Source organism: Pseudopipra pipra, chromosome 14, assembly GCF_036250125.1.
Source record: "Pseudopipra pipra isolate bDixPip1 chromosome 14, bDixPip1.hap1, whole genome shotgun sequence".
NCBI lineage: Eukaryota > Metazoa > Chordata > Aves > Passeriformes > Pipridae > Pseudopipra > Pseudopipra pipra.
In genome coordinates this window covers 19,433,393-19,445,298 of record NC_087562.1, presented here as the reverse complement: position 1 = coordinate 19,445,298, position 11,906 = coordinate 19,433,393, and positions in this window count along the sequence as shown.

Below are 11,906 nucleotides of genomic sequence, written 5' to 3'. Positions count from 1 at the left end.
CTCTTACTGAATTCAAAACACAGCATTGGACCAGCTACTGAGAAGAAAATTAACTCTTTCCCAGCCAAAAGCAGGACAAAGGGTCACCCGAGTCAGTGGCATAGCCAGGCAAAAAGGACCCTTCAGGCTGAAGGGCTGCAGATTGGCTTTGGTGGCACAGGAATTTATCTAAAACCCAGTGGGGTTCAACATGACAAATACTTCTTATACACATTTGTTTTCATAGTGAGCATCTGACTATGCTGAAAACACTAAATGCACTGTATTTAGAGACATTTGGTGTGACAGTTTGGTAGTTTTTCAGGGGAAAGAGAAGCAGCGTGTACCTTCCCATCACTCCTGTTTTCAAGCTGATCCTGCATTTGCTGCCTGTTTAATGGTTTCTTTTCTTAAACTCACATCCTTTAGGTTTTTAAATCCTAGGGTTGCTTCAGATACCTGCTGTAAATGAGAGATGCCAGCAAGAACAAACTGATAGCACCTTTTCTGAGGCATTCAAAGGCCTTAGAATATTTAACAGCCCCATTTTGCAGGCTCAAAGGTTCCAGCTCTTAAAGTATTTGTTGCCATTCTCACTAACCCATCTGCTGACAGTTTTGATTAGGCTACTGGAGGAACAGCAAGTTTTTCTCATTGCACAGAAACCCTCTAAAGTATAGCCTGAGGCTTTAGGTACAGGTGGTTCTCTCCAGTTATTGCTTTTTAAACCCTTCAGCTCAGCAGCCAGGGATGTTTCTTACAGAGTGTTTTTGCATTATGTCTCTGTCTTGGAAGCACATGGAGAATGCACAGACAGCTCCTTGCTGGTTTTGTTCTTAAACTGTCAGACAGAAAGCTTAACCTGAGAATTTGGGGTCAAAGAACTTACTATGGTGTGTGTTATGCCTGTATGTGTGATGTGTGGAAGGAACTCCACAGTAAGAACATACACTGAGGGAGAGAGTCTTCAGATATCTGTGTGTGTCCCCTTGGGTCAGCTCAATCTCCTGGTGACAGCCTTGCCAAAATTGCAAAATCAAAACCAAAGGCAGTGCTTTGTACCAATGATGGAAATGCAGGGCCTGGGTCCTGCTGAGCCTCATGTTCTGTGATCATCTGTCCCACCTCACTTGGGGTGGAGCTCTTCCCCCTGGATCCTGGTGTTTGCCCTGCACTGAGATCAGTCAAGAAACACAGCGAGAGCTCAAACGTAAGTTTGGTCACCAGGGGTGTCCTCAGGGATGGCAATACTTCTAAAATGTTTGTCTTGTAACATCTGGGGTGAGTGAAACCCAATTCTTTTGTCTCTCCAGCAGAAGTGTGAAGGAGGCAACAAATGGATGTGCTGCTCAGGGAGACTGTGGCCTTGCTGGTTGAACTGGGGGAGTTTCCCTGATGGGAAATGAGCATTTTTCTCTTTCTATGTTTTGATCCAGTTGTGGTCACTTTTCCAAAATTATACATACTTTGAAGTCAACAGCTCAATTTTCACATTTGCATCAAAAAGCTGTCAAGGAGCTTTAGTGTTCCACAGCAGAAGTAGCTGCTTTATGGCCCAAACCCAGCCAAACTCTGCCTCTGCTTATGTGCCAGTGTCAGTGGGATTTTCTGGACGTGGTGGACAATTTCCATGTGTTTGTGGATTATGCAATCAGGCAGCATTTGCTAAATGCAAATTGAATGGTGCTGTTGGACTCGTATGGTTTGACACAGGACCTACCTGGGCAAAAATGTGCCTCTTCTTATGAGGGGCAGTGCAGGTCCAACAGCGTTTTGCAGAATTGTCCTGGGCAGTCAGCATGAATAAAGCATCTAACTCAAGACAAAGTATTTTCATTAACATTAAAGTGGAGACAGGCCATGTAAAGGTTAGTACTGGGAGCAGCAGTAATATTTAGAAATTAGCTTTCAGAAAACACAGTTACATGAAATGTCAGCAATGGAGCAGCATGGATTGGAGCACTACATTTCTCCACCTATTTTTAATTTGTTCTCAAGACTTTTTGTTCCAGATTGGAGCAAATGACAAGTACCCATTAAAACTCATTTACCCTTCACACTATGAATCCTTTAGCTGCTGTGGCAGGAAGTAACTTTTGCCTCTCTTGCAAACATATGAAAATGCACAGCAAACCTTTTACAAGGTCTACAATATAACAACTATTGCTGTTAAAAGCCACCCTCTGAGGCAAAATAACGGAAACCAGTGTGACCAGTGCAACCTAAAAGAATATATTGAGGAAATCATCATGCTGAAGACAACTAAGTATTTCAGACAGAAAAAAAAGTTCTTGTGATTAATCAAGGATCACGCCTCATTTCCATCATTTCCATAATAAGCCAGAGCTCAGTGGAGTTACTCCTGATTTATAACAAAGTGAGAGGAATATAGTAAGTCTCAAACAGGTCATATTCTCTGCTGATTTCTACCCCCCATCATGACTGCCTGACATCTCTGCTGGCTTTAAAATACTTCTCGTTTCATGTAGAAGCTTTTTATACCATTTGTACTTGCTGTGTAGGGGAGAGGAAAATTAATTGCAGTCTAAATTAAATCCCTTTGGCATGCATTTAGATATGACTAAGAGGACTTCTAAAAATATTTTAACTAACATGCTTTAAAAGTATATTGTGGGGGGAAAAAAGAACATTTTAATATATGTTTGCAGGTAAAGGTGAGCTATAGACTGAGTGTGCCTTTACAGTGTCAGCTCAAGAAAATAGTGTATTATCTTGTCTGTCACCACTCCAGTCTTTGACAATGTCCACAGTGTGCTACCTAAGATGGTGTAAAACCACTTCTTGTCCTTTGTGGCCCACGCACACATTCTTCTGTGCTGCAAACACTGCTGGCAAGTAAAACTTGATGCACCTGCTTTTGCTCCTTTTGGCCATTAACAGACCACAAGCAGATCCAGAGCTAATTTAACAGCCCCTTTTGCTGGGAATCTGGACAAATCCCTTCAGTTTAACTCTCTGGAACGTTTCCAAAAGATGAGTGGTGTGCCCTTTGGGAGAATCAGAGCTTGTGCTGAAACAGTGAACACAAAGGACCTCATCAGATACCAGGAGTCTCAGTTTGAGGTGTCTCAGAACAGTGTGAGCACAGGAACCAAGGGCAAGGTACACCTGGGCCGGGGCAACCCCACTGTCAGCACAAGCTGGGGGATGGAAGGACTGAGAGCAGCCCTGTGGAGAAGGAGTTGGGGGTGCTGGTGGGTGAGAAGCTCAGCACGACCTGGTGATGTGCATTTGCAGCCTGGAAAGCCACAAATGTCCTGGGCTGATCCCACAGCAGGAGGGGAGAGGGGGATTCTGCTCCTCTGCCCCCTCAGGTGAGACCCCACGTGCAGAGCTGCCTCCAGCCCTGGGGAACAGCACAGGCAACCTGTTGGATTGGGTCCAGAAGAGGGCTACAAAAATGATCAGAGTGCTGGAGCATCTCTCCTGTGAGGGAAGGCTGAGGCAGTTTGGGTTGCTCAGCTTGGAGAAGAGAAGGTTCTAGGGAGACCTTATTGTGGCCTTTCAAAACCTAAAGGAAGCTTGTAAGGTATTGGGGACAGACTTTTCAGGAGGGCTAGCGGTGATAGGACAAGGGGCAATGGTTTCAGACTAAAAGAGGGTAGAAACTTTTCACAGTGAAGGTGGTGAAACACCAGCACAGGTTGCCCAGAGAGGTGGTGGAAACATCCCTGGAAACACTGAAGGTCAGGCTGGATGGAGCTCTGAGCCCCCTGATCTCACTGAAGATGTCCCTGCTCAGTGCAGGGGGCTGGACTTGGTGACCTTTAAAGGTCCCTTCCAACTCAAATCACTCGATTCTGTGAATTCCCTCTATTGCAAAACTGAGACATACAGAGGGTTTGGCCCTTATTTACCATTTCTTGCCATCTTAATGCTCACCCCAAGATGGATAATTTTCTTTCTGTTTCTGACTTATGTCCTGAAGTTTTAGACTTCTTTTTTCCACATTTTTTCTGATATTTTAACATAAAGGCTTTGGTACTCTAGGGTCTTAAAACACCAGCCTAACAAGGTTAAACTAAGTGACCCTATATGAACGTCCCAAAATCACCCCCATTTCCATATTAAAATACTGTCTCCTTTTGACTTCACATTTGGCTAAGCAATAACATTCACTCTGCAAAAATATGTTGGGAAGTTTATCTGTAGAACTAATGATAGAACAGACCATGTTTCTAAAATAGTCTCCTTTTAGCCTGCTTATCTCTTCCCTGACATTTCTTACTGAGCATCAGTGAGCAGCAGCTTTGTACTGACATCTGAAAGCAAGTCTCCAGCAGCAGTATGCAAAAGGCTATGGAACAAGCAGTCACATGGTTTCTATATTTTCTCTCTTTGTTTACTGTGTTCATAATGCCAAATGGCAAATTAAAAGAATGCCCTAATCCCAAAGAGTAAGGCATGGTATTTCTCCTTCCCACATGGATGGTTGTGATTATCTTTGGGGAGGGCAGGGGGTTTAGACTTGCCTTTTTTTTTTTTTTTTTTGATATTCAGTTCTGGGCTTCTTTCTGGGAGAACAAATAATTTCTGAACTGTTTGGTATAAACACTATGTAATTTATAAATATTGAATTATTTCAATGAAATGTTTGACTAAATTTACAAAGATTGTCAAATGTGATCTGTAAAACCTTAGGCTTTGAAAGCAGGAGGCACAGGAATGTGCCTTTTTAGAAAGAAGCTGGGAAGGTAGGTGTTACTTTGCTATACATGTTAAGAACTGCAGAAGAGAAAGATATCTTTGGTCAACACTGGCATATTGCATTTTTTCACCTTTTCCTGCTGTGATTTTGGTCATGGAATTCAATTCTGGCTGCTCACCTTCATCTTTTCCAAATGCCAATTTTTAAAACATGTTTTATAATACACATGGTGGTACTGGAGTTGTAGGAAAATCTCTGTTGGTTGCTGCTCATAAAGGGCATGTGATGTTTAGATTTGAAATCCAATAAAAAGTAAAAAATATTTCAAATACAGGGGAAAGAAATAAAATGAGGCGTGGAGATAAATTTCCTCTGTCTCTCCTATCTGAATTTGTCCCTCATATCCCCCTTGAAAAAGGTAATGGAAAGACAAAATTAGGCTCCAGTTGAGATCTCCAGGTCCTCCCATTGCTGGGAGTGATTTCTCAGGGACAGAAATAAGGAGATAAGTTTGCTTTGCATACAGATAGGGCTGCTTAGTTTTTCCATTCGGTGACCTCCAAGGGCAGTGCTTAAGGTCTGACACAACAAGCAAGGACATGACAAACACAAAAGAAAAGGGATATGTAAAAACCCATTTTTGATGGACTTGGGCAAAGCACACATTGGCTGTAATAAGAATTGCTGGGTTTTTTGAAGCAACTCTAAGGACTTTGCATTCAATAGATATAATGTTTACAGAAATAGATGCATCTGGAATTAATTTTAAGAAGGTAAATTGGTACCAAATTCAATTTATTTTGTTATTTAAAGATGTTCCACTAACATTTTCTGATTAGCCTTTCAAGAAAGATCAAAAATGTCTCTAGAAATGCATTTAATATCTATTTCAGTGCACAAAACTCGACTCTGCACTCACACTTGGGCAGTTATGCACTCCAAAGACACTTTTAGCTCATACAAAACCTTTTTAAATCCCCTTTAAAAATATGAACTTTAGTTTTACTCTATGGAAAATAATATAGTTGTGTTAGGATGATGTTGTTGGTCATGAATTCAGAAAATTCCAGGCGGAGAAAATAATACTAAGACCGAAAATAAAGTTCCAGCACTGATTACACCGGCCTGGAGACTGTTTTCAGAGATATTGGCATTATCAGCACTGACTTGGAGGGTCCTGGGGCGTGGTGCAAAGCACAGCAGCAATAAAATGGCTGCTCTGTTCAAAGTCAATTTAAGCACAGATTAATGAGTCACTGGAGCCCCTATTAAATGGCAGATGGTGCTCAGGGCTGGGAAGGGGAATGGCCATTTGTTATTCCAGCCCAGGGCAGTTACTGGAGTCAAACTGGTTGTTAGGAACTAAAAGGCAAACACTGTCAATGGCTTTTGTTTGGGTTGGGTTGCACCTCCATGATAAGATTGAGCAGGAGCAGAACATTCATGTTAAGAGGGCTTTGAGTTTGTTCTCTTGACTAATTATGATGCCTTCTCCAAAACCTCTCTGTGCCTCATGATATCCCAAATACACATTGTACACTATTATCAAAATGTGTTTTAACTGAACTACTCCAGTCAACATATTTATCCTTACAAATGTAGGACATTGGGGTTATTTTTCACCATTTGTTGTGCAAAGATTATGTAGTACAGTAACTGTAGACCTGAAGGTAGGCCAGGTGTGTCGAATTCTTCACTGGAATGTAGTTCCTGACACCTGAAAGATTATGGCTTTAAATAGCAAAGAATATATTTGGAGACCCTCAGAGCCTTCTAGAAAGTATTCACTTACAGCTCTCCTCTGTGGACTTACCTCCCTGTTATTCTACTTTTTTTCTTTTCAAATGCTTATGTGTTTGTGTTGATACTTTTCTTGGAGGAAAAAGACTTTCCAAATACTCCTTTCAAGCACTGAGATAATTCTTTTATGTGAATAAAGACCAGATTAAACTTTTCTAGTCCATTTTTCACACTGAGCTCCCGTTCTCTATCTGTCTCAAAAATGCTATCAGTATAAGAGTTTATTTGAATACAAAGCAAACAGGAGGATGTTCCAGATAGAGATATTAAAATCAATATATTTTTATCTGCTACTAGTGGCTATTTCTTGTATTTCCTGGATACCAGCGATAGGGGCCTGGAAGAGCAGAAGGAATTAAAAAGCACAGAGCAAGCAAAGATTGAGAGGTTTCTTGAGAGCAGCACCTGACTGGGGTGTGCAGGTGAGTCAGGCTCAGTGTGTTTGGCTCATTCCTGTTTTTCAGGGGTGTCATTTCACTGACTTCTGTCACTAAATGGTGGAAGTGAGAGGAGAACAACCTGTGACATCCTAGTGGGGTTTATGGCAGGGTAGGGAATACAGTGGGAATGAGCCACCATGCTTTTCAGATTCCTCCACATATTCCTTTCTGCTAGTTACTGTTGATAATAACTGAAAAACTTGCAAGATAAACCAACTTCTTAGTTCAGACAAATCAATTGGAAACAACCTTTATTTTTCCTGACAATGCCAGGATGACATCTTCCCTTCACAGCAATGAAACCAATCCCAAACTCACTCAGTGCCATGACTGCCTGTAAGTCAGTCCTGTTATTCAGAATTTGATCAATAGGCATTAGAGCAGACTTAAGCCCTCCTTTCTTCTCTTTCTGATGAGAATAACTGTTTGTTGATTTGTGCAGTGTCCCTAAGCACGTCCCCTAAATCCTCCACTGCAGGGAAATACACAATCTTTGCAAAGGTTAACAACTTGAACATGACATTCTGTGTTTAATCTTCCCTTTATATGTGACACCAATGGCTGGAATTCCAGCTATACTTCCAGGAAATGTCCACACTGTTTCTAGCAGTAGAAAAGCTCTAACTAATGTAAAGGATTTAATCTTGAGTAGTGCTGAACGTTGGCAACTTCCACTGAATCTTCTGAAATCCAGAATGTCTTTGTGTCAGGTTTTTAATCTTGATTATCTGAACTCATCTGGCTAATCTGGAGCAACTCTTATTGCTGAGGAATGAGCTCTGAACCAATCTGTAATTCTGTATATGAACCCATCTGTAACTCTGCACATGGGTTATGGCCTGAGTTACCCTGCTGACCTTGGTACTTGGTACAGGAACAGTACAGTCAAGTTTCTTGTTCTTTAATAAACCCAAGCTGCAGAGTTATTATAGTTTAAAGATGGCTAGAATAAGACTTGAACAATAGATATCCCTGCACTTCTGAAAAATTTTGCCTCAGGATAAGTTTAAGGTTTGTGCTCATCTGAATAATCACCATCAACCTTGAATCAGATCTGAATAAAGTCTCAGGGTAATTAAACACACAAATTACACAGGTGGCTGCTCAGGTGACAGGGTTGCTGCACTTAGAAAAGTCATGTGGAAGTAATTAATCTTATTTCCATCACCGCAGGAACCATTTGTTTGTGAAATCAGTGACCATCAGATGACATGGGGAAGCAGAAAGCACTTGAACTGACAGACTGAGAGGTTTTGCACTTCAGGATTTGGTTATTTCATGTTTTCTACAGGGTACATCTCAGGCAAAAGGCACAAAGGAAAACTCTGAATGACGACACAGATATGTCTTAGCCCATTTACTATATGAGGGATCAGGACTCCTTGATACACCAAACATTACTTTGTGGCTCTGGCATGTTGGTGTACCAATACAAAATATGTTGTTCAAAGATGTGGTCCCTATATATGTTTTGTATTAAGAGAAGCCACAGGAAAGATAGGATATCCCAAATAAATTGTGATGAAAAGTTACCTCTTTTTATTTACTCAATAGCTAGAATTAACAATTCTGTGAGAGAAAAACCTTGGTCATTACTGCTCCTCCTAATGCAGGGAAACATGGGTTTAACCAAACCTTGAATAAGACTCTACATTGTACCTTTCTGTATGATGCCAGTCCAATAAAAAGGGGTCAAAACAGTACAGATGTTTCACTGTTTAGAAGGAAAAATTTCATGTGTGTTTATTTGCTGTGTTGTGCATCCCCACGGGGAGAAAAAAAAAGTGAATAGTTATGGGCTGCTCCTGTAAGTCATCATAAGGATAAAGAGACATCACAAGAGTCTTAAACCTTTCCGTAGGATCTACAAGGTGTGAGGAGCAAAGAAATGGAGACTCTGCTTCTTTGGTGCTGATGTCAGTACCTGGACAACAGTATTACAAGAAATATCAGTGATTTTTTGTCATAAATATTCCTCTTTCGGGAAGTGTGGTATCCAAGTGAGACAAAGCACAAACTCACTGCACATTCTCACAAGGAGAATGACTCTGGTTCAGTATTCCACCAGCTGTGTGGGCAAGAGATTTATCAGAATCTCTGAAGTCTTAGATTTATCTCCTACAGTGTTATCACCTTATTTCCAAACTTTTCTGCTTTACTAGGTCATTGTCTTTGTCCTTCTACACCCTTTTATATCTAATTATGGGACAAATGCAATAAGAAGCTGGCTGTGGATACATGTGTTATAAGATTAAGGGGCTTGGCTCTTCCCCAGTCACAGTCAGATTTCTGTTTGTGGCTCAAACTCCCAGAGCAGCCTCACAGGGGGCTTTGGGGACAAAACCAATCCAAACTTTTTATGATGCAGAAATAGTATCTGTGGTGCAAAGGATTCATTTGGCCCACTGTTATTCTTACAGTCAGACCACAATGTTACAATCCAAATATCCCATTGGGAGACATTACTGTGAGGGTGTTTCCTGTCTGCTCACCCCAAATTTCCCAATATTTGGATGGAGCTGGCCCTTGCTGACCCCTGAGCTTGTCCAGAGAGCCCGGAGCTTAACCTGCCCCTGCTCTTTCCTGGTGGTGTTGATGTGGATGGGTCAGCACTGCATTTCAGGGCTGAGAAGCTGCAGCTTTGCCATGTGCAAGTGTGGCTGGAAATGGGGTGGGAAGTAAGCTGGGTAACCTGCACAAATGAGATTTTCCACAGATTACCTCAGGGTGAGGTACAACACAGCCAGGGCTCCTCTCCACTGCTCCTCGTTTACCTACAGGCAGCAAACACCTCCTCGAGTCCTCTGCACTCCAGAGTCTGAGACTCACTTTGCATGAAAATATAACAAAGAAACAAAAAATGGATCCATCTGTACTTTATTCTGACCTCACAGCAGTGTGAGTTCTTGATTTAGGTCATGATTCACCCTCTTTCTTCAGTAGACCTCCGGTTTTAAGCACATGAATAAGTCAACTACTCATAGGAGGATGACGGCTCATGTACTCAAAGTCAAGTAAAATTTCACTCAACTGGATGTTTCATCATTGGGAACTGAGGTAATATCAAAGAAATTATGTGAAATTAAATATTTCTATGCTCAGTCATAGACTTTTTGTTGGAAGGGACATTCCATCTTTAGAGTGGAGAGTAGCTGGGATCATAAATTTGTCCTTAAACCCAAACGCTCAGTTCCTTATTTTCATGCTCATGGCGTAAATAATTGAAAAAATTAATGCTGTTTTAGATTTTGTCAGTGACTAGAGACCATATCTATTGTAATACTCTGCTGCTCCTCATCTGCTCTATGGAGGCCTAACATATGTGCCACAGAAAAGTTACTGATAGAGGCAATCTGCTCCTAGGTATGGAAAAGGAAATGATCAATCACTGGACAGTAAATGTTATTTTAGACATCCTGAAATGTAATGAAATGAAAGAAAGAACACAGCTAGAAAACCTTCTTGCTCTTCTGATTTGCTTAGAAATAATTATTCAAAATACATTGATGGAGTAAGATGCAATTGATATATTACAATGTAGTTATATGAAACAATAAATTAACTAGGGATATACAACACCTAAACAAGAAGTAGGAAGGATCCATTCTTATTGCCCAGGCCATAAGCATCCTACTGTGCCAGGATAATTTATTTCAGAAAAATATTTCCTCCTACAAACTTAGTGCATCTCAGATAGTAACTATGCTCACAAAAATTTACTCTTGGACTCTTAAGTCAAAAGAAATAGTAAAGGAAAAAAACATTTTCTTCTTTCTCAAAGGCCTAACTCTAACCTACCACAGTTCCTAGTTATTTTTTTCATTTACAGTTTCAGATAAAATGTCGTTTTTTTAAGACTCAGAGTTTTAACTAAAAAGCAATCAAGCCTTCAGCAACCCTAATCAGAGGTATCTGAAAGGGGGAGACATTTATTAGGGATCTCAGCTCACACATCCTCATTAAAGAGGGGACTGAGCTCATAATGCTCTTGATGCTGGGCTGAGTCATCACTGGAACATTTCAGCCCTCGGAGAGACTGATGATGGTTCTGGACGCACCAGCTACACACCTGAGTCTGGTATTTAAATATCCCTGTGTAAGGTGAAGGGATTTCAGGGTGAAATAGAAGCTCATTTATACCAGAAAATTGGAAGCAATTCGATCAGAATGGAACATTAAAGAAAAATATTTATTGTAGATGCTATTTATTGAAATTACATGGATCATTATTAGAGCTGTGTGGAAATGCTTATATTTACTGAAAGTGAATCGTAAAAGAATGATATGTGGAAAAATAATTTTTAAAGCCAGCTGTGCCTACTGTCCAGCTCAGTGTCAGCAAAATGGCTTAACTGCATTCCTGGTCTAAACTAAATTAAAAGAATGCACTAAATTTAATTGACTATTCTCGTGATATAAAGCAACAAAATCTGACAGTGGATGAACGTTTTTGATTTCTCCTGTTTTTGTGTAAATGCTGGACAGTATTTTAATCTGTCAGTATTATCTTGATGTCTTTTATATAAATTATTCTGAGGTAAAAATACTGGTTTGCACACAAAGAAGAGCAATAGCACAGTGGATGTCCTGGTGCCAGAGTCAGTCATTAGAGCAGTAGCTCTGCAAATATGCACAAGTTACTTTGAATTTTATTCCAGCAGCATCAAGCACAAGCCTAAATGTCAGTAAATCAGGGAAGGAGCAATATTGAAGTTCTCTCTAGTAAAGCTGTCTTTCAGTTCTAACAACTGTAAATTAGTCTCAGTTCTAATTGATTCATACTTTAATACACCTCAGCTTGTTGGGAGGGCTCTAAGCACTGAAAGGCTGTGACAGGAAAGCTTTGGGATATTCTGCTGTGGAGCTTTGAAATGTTCTTCTCAGATGTGGGCAGCACCTCTCGGGTGAGGATTATCCAGGTCTTGTTTTAGCCCTGCTTTTAGCCCCTTGTGACCTGAGCCAGGTCAGCAGGTGACTGGGGTGCAGGACATGCTCTTGCTGGCAAAGCGGTGCTGTGA